The 8,464-nt window shown below is 46.3% G+C and overlaps 1 pseudogene; it reads right to left on the minus strand.

Moving 5' to 3' along the window:
• Positions 1–3,119: 3,119 nt before the first annotated feature.
• LOC127193677 (small nuclear ribonucleoprotein G-like) lies at positions 3,120–3,408 on the minus strand (annotated as a pseudogene).
• Positions 3,409–8,464: the final 5,056 nt, after the last annotated feature.

Below are 8,464 nucleotides of genomic sequence, written 5' to 3' on the forward strand. Positions count from 1 at the left end.
ACATCACAGACTAAGCTTTGCTGAACACAGGCTGAGTCCCACTCATTGTTGTGCCTTTTGCACCATGACGGACACATCTTTCTGAAATCACGAGCCCAAACAAACCTTTCATCCTGTGAAAACAAATTCTATTGCTAGAAATAGCATAAAGTAGACGTGGACATGACCCAACAGTTCCCACTAAACCATCACCTTCTGATAATCACGTGACATGTGTTACCTCATCTCCCGGCAAGTCACTGTGGAGCCTTAGCCCTGGGATAGGCTAATTGCACATCATAAGCCATCTTTGCATCTGAATGTAAAATGGCAAAGGCAGAGACGGATGAAATAGATAGTGCATATTTTCTCTTGTGACTTTTTCCAGCAGAATGAAGGTCACTCTTGTGACCAGGTGCTCCAAGGGGATTGGTGTGTAAGTAAGAGAGCCATACTTGAGGGAAGTTTGATAGCTGACCACTGATTGATGACACCTGAGAGCACTGACAGACTAATGTCTGGAGAGGGGAGTGACTCAGGTGTGGTGTAGCATGTCTGTGATCTCAACTTCCAGGAGGTTGAAGCGGGAATAGCTTAAGTTCACAACCAGTCTGGGCTACATCGCAAGTCTCAGAAAATATATGGAGAAACCGAGCACCAAATAACCCTAAGGATGAAAAACAGAGAAACTGCGGCATGTTCCATATGGCCGCAAGGGAGAAGCAAATTCTGATGGCTGCTCTCGCTTGTCAACTGGACTGCCTCTGGAATTAACTAAACCCAAGCTGACACACCTGTGAGGGCTTTTCCTTGATTCGATCACCCTAGGTGGGAAGAGCCACCCTAAATATAGGGCCACGTCTTCTGCTGGCTGCCTACGTGAATTATGTGAAGGAGGGAAGCCATCACTCTGCCTGCTTGTCCTCACTCCTGTTTTGTTGTGTTTTTTTTTTTTTTTTTTTTTGCCTTTTGAGACAGAGTCTCTCTGTGTAGCCTTGGCTGTCCTGGACTTACTTTGTAGACCAGGCTGGCCTCGAATTTACAGTGATCTGCCTGCCTCTGCCTCCCGAGTGCTGGGATTAAAGGCGTGTGCCACCACTGCCTGGCTTTGCCCTCACTCCTATAGGCAAGTTTATTCCTTCAGTAACAACGGAGCCTACTTCTTCAGGATTTTGACACATAGTAAAGACCAGCTGAAACAATCTGCCTTGTGGACGAAACAACTATTGGGTTTTTTAACTTTCCACTGGGAAACAATGTTTGACTAGGTGGGCCACAGCTGGTTAACCACTCTAATTAGGCGTGCGCGCACGCGCGCGCGCGCGCGCGCGCGCGCACACACACACACACACACACACACACACACACACACACACACACACACATCAGTTCTGGTTCTCTAAAAAACACCAACTAATACAGAAATGGATGGCATCAGTTCTAGAGCCAAGAAGTTCCAGATCAAGATGCTCCAGAAAGGGTCACTGTCAAGTACCCTCTTTTTGAAGGTTATAGAAGTCCCTCTTGCCCAGGCAGATCATTGTAAGTTCGAGGCCAGCCTGGTCTACAAATGGAGTCCAGGACAGCCAAGGCTACATAGAAAAAAAAAAAAAAAACCTGTCCTGAAAAAGAAAGAAAGGAAGAAAGAAAGAAACAAAGAAAGAAAAGGAAAACAAGTCCTTCTTTCCAAAGCAGCCTCACACAGCAGGGGTTCACAGCATGGCTCTGTCTGGTCTGTTATCTAATCAAGGCCCTCATTTCTAGTACCACTGACGGCTAGGAGTGCATCCCATGAAGTGTGTGTGTGTGTGTGTGTGTGTGTGGCGGGGGTGGGGGTGGGGTGGGGAGGGTATCCAGACCACAGCAAGTTCCCTGCCCAGAGAGAAGGTAAGGGAGTGGTATTAATCCTCAACCTGTCTGACTCCATGACTGTCCATGGTCCAAGCAAGGGCACAACGCATCACCGCCACCACGGGGGTCACATGTTTAAGAGCACTGATAAATGTGTGAGTGTCTAGGGAAAACACAAAACAGCGTAAGAGTCTCATGAGGTTTGTCACATCAAAGTCCAGAAGGAAGACGGAGGTCAGCGAAAAGGGTATGTAAGGGTCAGCATTTATTATGGGACTATAATGTGCCACATACCATGCTAATTTTACTTATTATCTCATTACGTGTTCTTAAAAACTGCGTATGTATGTATGTATGCATGTATGTATGTATGTATGTATGTATGATGTATTTTATTACACAGGTTCTCACTATGTAGCTCAGGCTAGCCTCAAATTCTTGATCCTTCTGCTTCAGTGTCCCAAGTTTTGGGGTTCAGATATGTGCCACCACACCTGGCCATCAATGTATTATTATAACTTCCACTTTAAAGACCATAAAAACGAAAACCAGGCAAGTTAAATAGCTCACCCACAGTCGCACAGGTCGTGAGTGTGGGGTGCAGAGTTTGAATGGCAGCAGCTGGTGCCTGTGTTGGGGGGCGCTGCCAGGTACTGAACTTGCAACTTGAGGCCATACTCAGAGGCTCCCTGACAGCAATGTCATTCTGGGCTCTCCAGGATCCTATGTCTTGGGGTAGGTGGGGTGTGCAGCCTTATACACTGTCTTTCATATATGCATTGCCTTTAAGGATATGTTTTTACCTCATAAAATTTGTGAAAGACTATTTTAGGATGGCCCCAGAATTTATCAACATTGAAGTCTGGATTATGAAGCCATGTTGACTCTCTGATTATTTAAATAATTTTCCTGTACCTGAATTTTTGTTTTGTTCTTGTTTGAGACAGGATCTCCATGCGTGTCCCTGGCTGGGCTGGAACTCAAGACCGTTGGCTTCCATCACCAGAGAGCTGGGCTCTAGGCTGGCCTGCCACTCTAAGCTCAAAGGTTCCTATGAGGCTCACAGGCTAGTTAGACCGGCTTTATGTTTCTTCAGAAAAACATTTCTCAAGCTGTGATTTTTTTTCTCCTCCAACTGGAAATATTTTATACTTTCTTTCTTTTTTTTTTTTGAGTATCACAAAAGTTTATTTAGCAAAAAGTTTCATACGAAAATGTACATGACCCAATTCTACGTCAGTCACACAGGCTCTTTGGGGAGGGATGTGGGCACCTCTGCTGAACATTGTTTATACTCTTTCCAAGGCTTCTAACATAATGATGCTGTTTCCGGCATGACCACCATGCCGATGTTGTTCTGCTGCCCGCTGGTTGCCATCTCCACACACTCATCAATCACAAGGTTCATGAAGGGGTCGAAGCCCCGCAGCATTCCTTGTACATGTCTGCCACCATTTAACTTCAATGATAACTTCTTGTCCATAAATTTCTTCAGTTCGGGAGGGTGGGCCTTGCTCATGGCGACTCCTCAGCGGGCTCCGCACGACGGCAAAAGGGATGAGCGGCTTCACAAACGCGCGCAGCCCTTTATACTTTCAAAGTATAAAAAGCAATTATCTGATATGCTTTTTACAGTGTTTTAAGGTTGTTGTGTTGAATGAGCTTTGCAGGGATGTGATCTGAGCACATTTTTCCCTCTGCCCCTCCTTGATCACACCCATTCTGTGGATTTGACGCCCCCTCAGTATCCCTCAGCTGTTTTCCCCTAATTCAGCCAAGAGCCTCTAGGTCCTCCCGTCACTAGCTCACCAAGAGACAGAGGCATGGAAAACATTATCTCAGATTTGCCACTAGAGGGCGCACGGACACTTCACAAATAGCTTCCTGCTGTCCAAGCCTTATTTAGATGGTCTCTTTTTGAAACTCCCGCTGGTCACACACCATCTGTGTGGGACAGTCAGTCATTCAAGCTTCCCATCTCCCTAAAGACGAATGGCTAGATGGATGAATGTTGATCATGTCTGTCCCGTCACCAGAAACCCGTGACCAGGCCATTCCAGGATCAGATAAATGTCCTAGAAGGCGGGCTGCAAATGCAGACTTCTGACCTGGTGGTCTCTGTGCTAGTTTCTTGTTGCTGTTCCAGCGAACACATGCTGCGGGCAGACTGCCCTAAAACACGGGTGCGAAACTCAGAGGTGCTATGTTTGTTAATAGATGAAGATAGGGCCCGGCCACGTGCCTTGGTCTCAAAGTATTTGCCATACTCAGGGCTCAGATCTCCTATACCACACACACACACACACACACACACAATGGTTGTCTTGTAAGAATGAATGAAGGTGTTGTACGAACTTTAGAGACAGAGGGTGTTGCTTGTAAGGAAGAGTCTCCTGTTAAAAGAAGCAAGGCGTGAGGTGAGACACACATTGCCCACTCTCAATTGAAGATCAGAGTCATCATACTGTGCCCCTGGGAGAGCAAGGCATGCTCAAAGAGTGGGTTGAGTCTGATAGAGGTCCTCAGACTTGTAACTGCAGGGGTGCTGCTACCGCCCTTTATCCTGGAAGGCATCAGGAGGTACAGGACCAGAGCTGCCTCCAGGAAACCTGCAGGAGGAGGTACAGGAAAAGAAAGCTCTGATCTTGGTCTCCTCCCATGATTACTCAGGTCCTCTGAGCCCAACCACGGCAGGAAGGCAGAGGACATGGGGAAAGTGCCCACCTCTTAGCCTCCCTAGGTTCCGGGTGGACGCAGAGAGTAGGAATGTGTCTGGAAGAATAACAGGCCATCTGTAGGATGTTGGATTTCTTCTTGCTCTCTGAGACGCAGGAGAGAGAGTGTGTCCTAAACAAATGGCAGAGGTAGCCAGGCGTGGTGGTGCATGCTTTTAATCCCAGCACTTGGGAGGCAGAGACAGGCGGATTGCTGTGAGTTTGAGGCCAGCCTGATCTACAAAGTGAGTCCAGGACAGCCAAGGCTACACAGAGAAACCCTGTGTTGGGGAAAACAAAAACAAAACAAAACAAAACAAAACAAAACAAAACAAAAAACCCAGCAGGGTAGTGTTGATCCAGGCTTGAGGAACGAGGGAAGCCAAGGCAACTGAGAGATGCTAGGGCACTGCTGGAACACTGCTTCAGAAGCTGAAAGAACCAGCAGCCAGCGGGGATGCTCCTGTCAGCATGCTTTTTTGTGCAGTGCTTATGGGACAACACACTACTCTCTACTGTGCTTAAGGGAGAGACCACAAACGGGTTACTTAGCACACACACTCCCCCCCCCCCCCCACTATATCCCACGTACGCCTGGCAGGGCACATCTACCAGAGCACTGAGCCGTTTGTCATGGAGTGACACCAAAAGTATTTCATCACTGCTGTGGAAAGGCTTTTGCAGAAAAGCTCTGGTGCCAGAGGTCAAAGGCACCAGCTGCTCTCAGGAGAGCATGTCAGGATTGCCACACACACACGTGGAGGGTTATGAAGGGAACTTGGCACTATGGGGACACCTGGCACAAAGGCGACTAGTTAGTGCAGTCTGACCACATGCTTAGGGGCTCCTGAGAAAGAATGTATCCCAAGGAGCTCAAAGCAAGCAAGCAAACAAAAACAGCAAGACAAACAAACAAACAAAACAAAAACAAAAACAAAAAAACCCAACCCCCTCCCAAAAAAACCCCAAAAAAACTTTTAGAGGGTTTGACTTGGAAAAGCACTTGAGGAAATTGCTAGAACACTCAGCCGTTAGTGCAAACTGAGTACAGTCATTTCCAGTGACAGGAGGACTCCCGATGCTGCCTGCTCTCTATGTGCAGCAGCAAGGGTAGGCTTTTAAACCACACGTGAAAGAGGCACACTTCCCTTTAGTTGCTTTCCTTGAGCTTTGAATAAAAATGCAAATCTCCCTCATTTGCATCGCTGTTTTGATTTTCAGACAGCATCTCACTAGTAGACCAGGTGGTCTAGAACTAGTGGGGCTTCTCCAACTTATACCTCCTAAGTGCTAGTGCCACAGGCATACGTCTCCAAATCTCTGACCCATCAAAGTCCCCGATGAGGCTCTGGTGTCCTCAGATCCCCTGCATGTTCACCCGATCTCATTGTGTCCTGTCAGTAGTCAATGCTCCTCTCATAAAGCTGCAAGGATCCTGTCAGTTTCTAGATTGGAACATTCCTCCTGTTTCCCAGATGCTCCCTCCACCAGCTGACCTGGAACCGAACCCGGCTCTTGCCCCAGCTCAGCACTCCACTCGATCTCAGCACTTGGCTTTTATTTGCTTATTGACTTATTTACTGCCTTCCGTACTAGAATATTAGTTCCATGAGTTGTATAGAATGGACAGTATGGAAGTAAATAGGTGGTGGGAGGGAGCGAGGGAGGCTAGAGAGGTGAGTGGATGGATGCTAAGTGATTGGTTGAATGGGTGGCTGTTGGGTGGTGGATGGATATTCTGCCACCTGCATAGGTAGATCCATAGATGGATGACAATTGGTTGATGACTGAGACTGTCCCCAAACAGTCTTTGCTTTCTCTGCTGACACTAGAAGACTGATGTTCTGCATGTGATTTGGGTACACTCTAATCTGCTAGACACTGCTAAAAGTTTCTTGGCACTTCCCAACTTGAGAGACCCAAACAATTAGAGATGAAGCAGAAAGTGATTAGACACGGAGGAAAGGTTGCATTCCGCCATCCCTGAATAATTGTTCCAGAAATAACAGCTGGTGTGTTACTCATTTAGAATTTAATATTCGCCTCCCAAAAGGACAACATCCATTTTCCAGGAAACAGATTATAAATGACCTTCTGTGTGCATGTTTACACGTGTGCACATGCATGTGCTTGTGTGCCTATCAAAACCTCATATCTCATGCGATAGAAGCATCTGGGTATATAGATTGTGCCCTGTGCTTTTGTAGGAACAAAATGTTCCTTCTGTGCAGAAAGCTAGAAAATTCCAGGCAAACCTGGAAAATCTGTTTTTGTCTGAAACGTCTTAGAGTACTTTCTCAAGGATTTATGATGTCTGAGAAATTTTATACTTTGAGGCACTTAAAGCCAAGATGGACAAAAGTTGGGAGTAGTTGGGAAAAAATCTGCCTCTGTATGCCATTCCACCTCCAAATCTGTTATTTAATATGGGTCTAGGAAAATATGTTTAAAAAAAAAAAACAACACAAATTACAGCAAGGCTGCCAGGCATGGTGATGTGCCTGTAATCCCAACACTGAGAAGGTGCAGGCAGGAGGATCACAAGTTCGAGGCCATCCTGGGCTACATAACAAGAGCGTCTCAGCAACAAGAAGCAAATAGAACGAGGAAAAAAAATTGCAGCAAGGTGGTTGTACAGAGGAGGAAAACAACCTCCAATAAAGCCACACATTCAATCAGGGGTCAGGGGAAAGAAAAACTTATCAAGAGAAACTGCGCTGAACACAGCACAGCTTTACAGTGGTGATGGAGAACTTGGCGTGCCAGAGAAGGGCTCAGGGTTCAAGCGAGTTCAAACCCCAGCTGTGGTTCTTGCTCTCTCTGGGCCTCTGTCGCGTGGCCGTAAGATGGAAATATATAGGACAGCCAGAGCTAAAATAGAGAAACATTGTCCCGAACTTCCCACCCTGACAAAGAAAGATGGAAAGATAACAATGCACACTTTTTATGGTTGCCATGACAACGGAAGAAAAATAAAAGGAGTGTACACAAACCTCTTAGCATGGAAGGCCTCTTTAGGTAATATACAGGCACCACCAAACTCAGTGGATGTTGGCTTTGACAGGTCAAATTTGGGCCTGTGTGATAGGAAAATTATTTGAGCGATGTATGTGATTAAAAAAAAAAAATATATATATATATATATTAATTGAGATATGGTGGTGCATGCCACTCAGAAGGTAGAGGCAGGCAGATCTCTGATGCTTTGACGCCAGCTTGATCTGCATGGTGAGTGACAGGCCAGCCAGGGCAAAAGAGAAAGTGAAAATGGTCTAGAATCCACATTGAAACCACCAACAGATGACATTAATTTAAAAGAATGTGCTTTATTTATTCATTACATCCAGAATACTACCATTTCAGAATAGAATATACACAAATAATTAGCTCAGCCAGGCATTCAGGGTTCTTTTCCTCTCTGCTGGATCTCAGCACCTGAGAAGTTCGTCCCACCTCAATTCAGATAGTTCACTTTTCATGCAGAAACAAAGGCCACCTATGATCCAGTGGCTACAGGCCTCACATCTGTGCCTAGTCCTTCAGATGCCTCTCGACTGCACAAAACTCCCTTTTGGCCGTCACACAGATGGATTCCAACCGGAAGCATCTCTACGCCCTCCCCCCATCCCCATGTAATAGATGAAAACGCTGACAGGAAGATGAGCATTTTCCCATCTGACTCACGCCGCTCCGTGTTCTGCACATGCTCCGTGTTCTATGCATGACCCGCGTGGAGAATGGCTTTGGTTTTGTCTAAGCATTAACGAGCCTGCTACCACTGAGTAGTACAGGAGTATATTGTCACATTACTCAAGAATTCTTCAGGAATTCGGTGGCAGAATTATGCTGTACGGAAGCAGGAGAAAATGTTTTCCCACTGCCTTCCTCAAGTTTAGGGTTAGCGTGTGGAGGATTACAGA

Source organism: Acomys russatus, chromosome 9 (genome assembly GCF_903995435.1).
Source record: "Acomys russatus chromosome 9, mAcoRus1.1, whole genome shotgun sequence".
NCBI classification, from domain to species: Eukaryota; Metazoa; Chordata; class Mammalia; order Rodentia; family Muridae; genus Acomys; species Acomys russatus.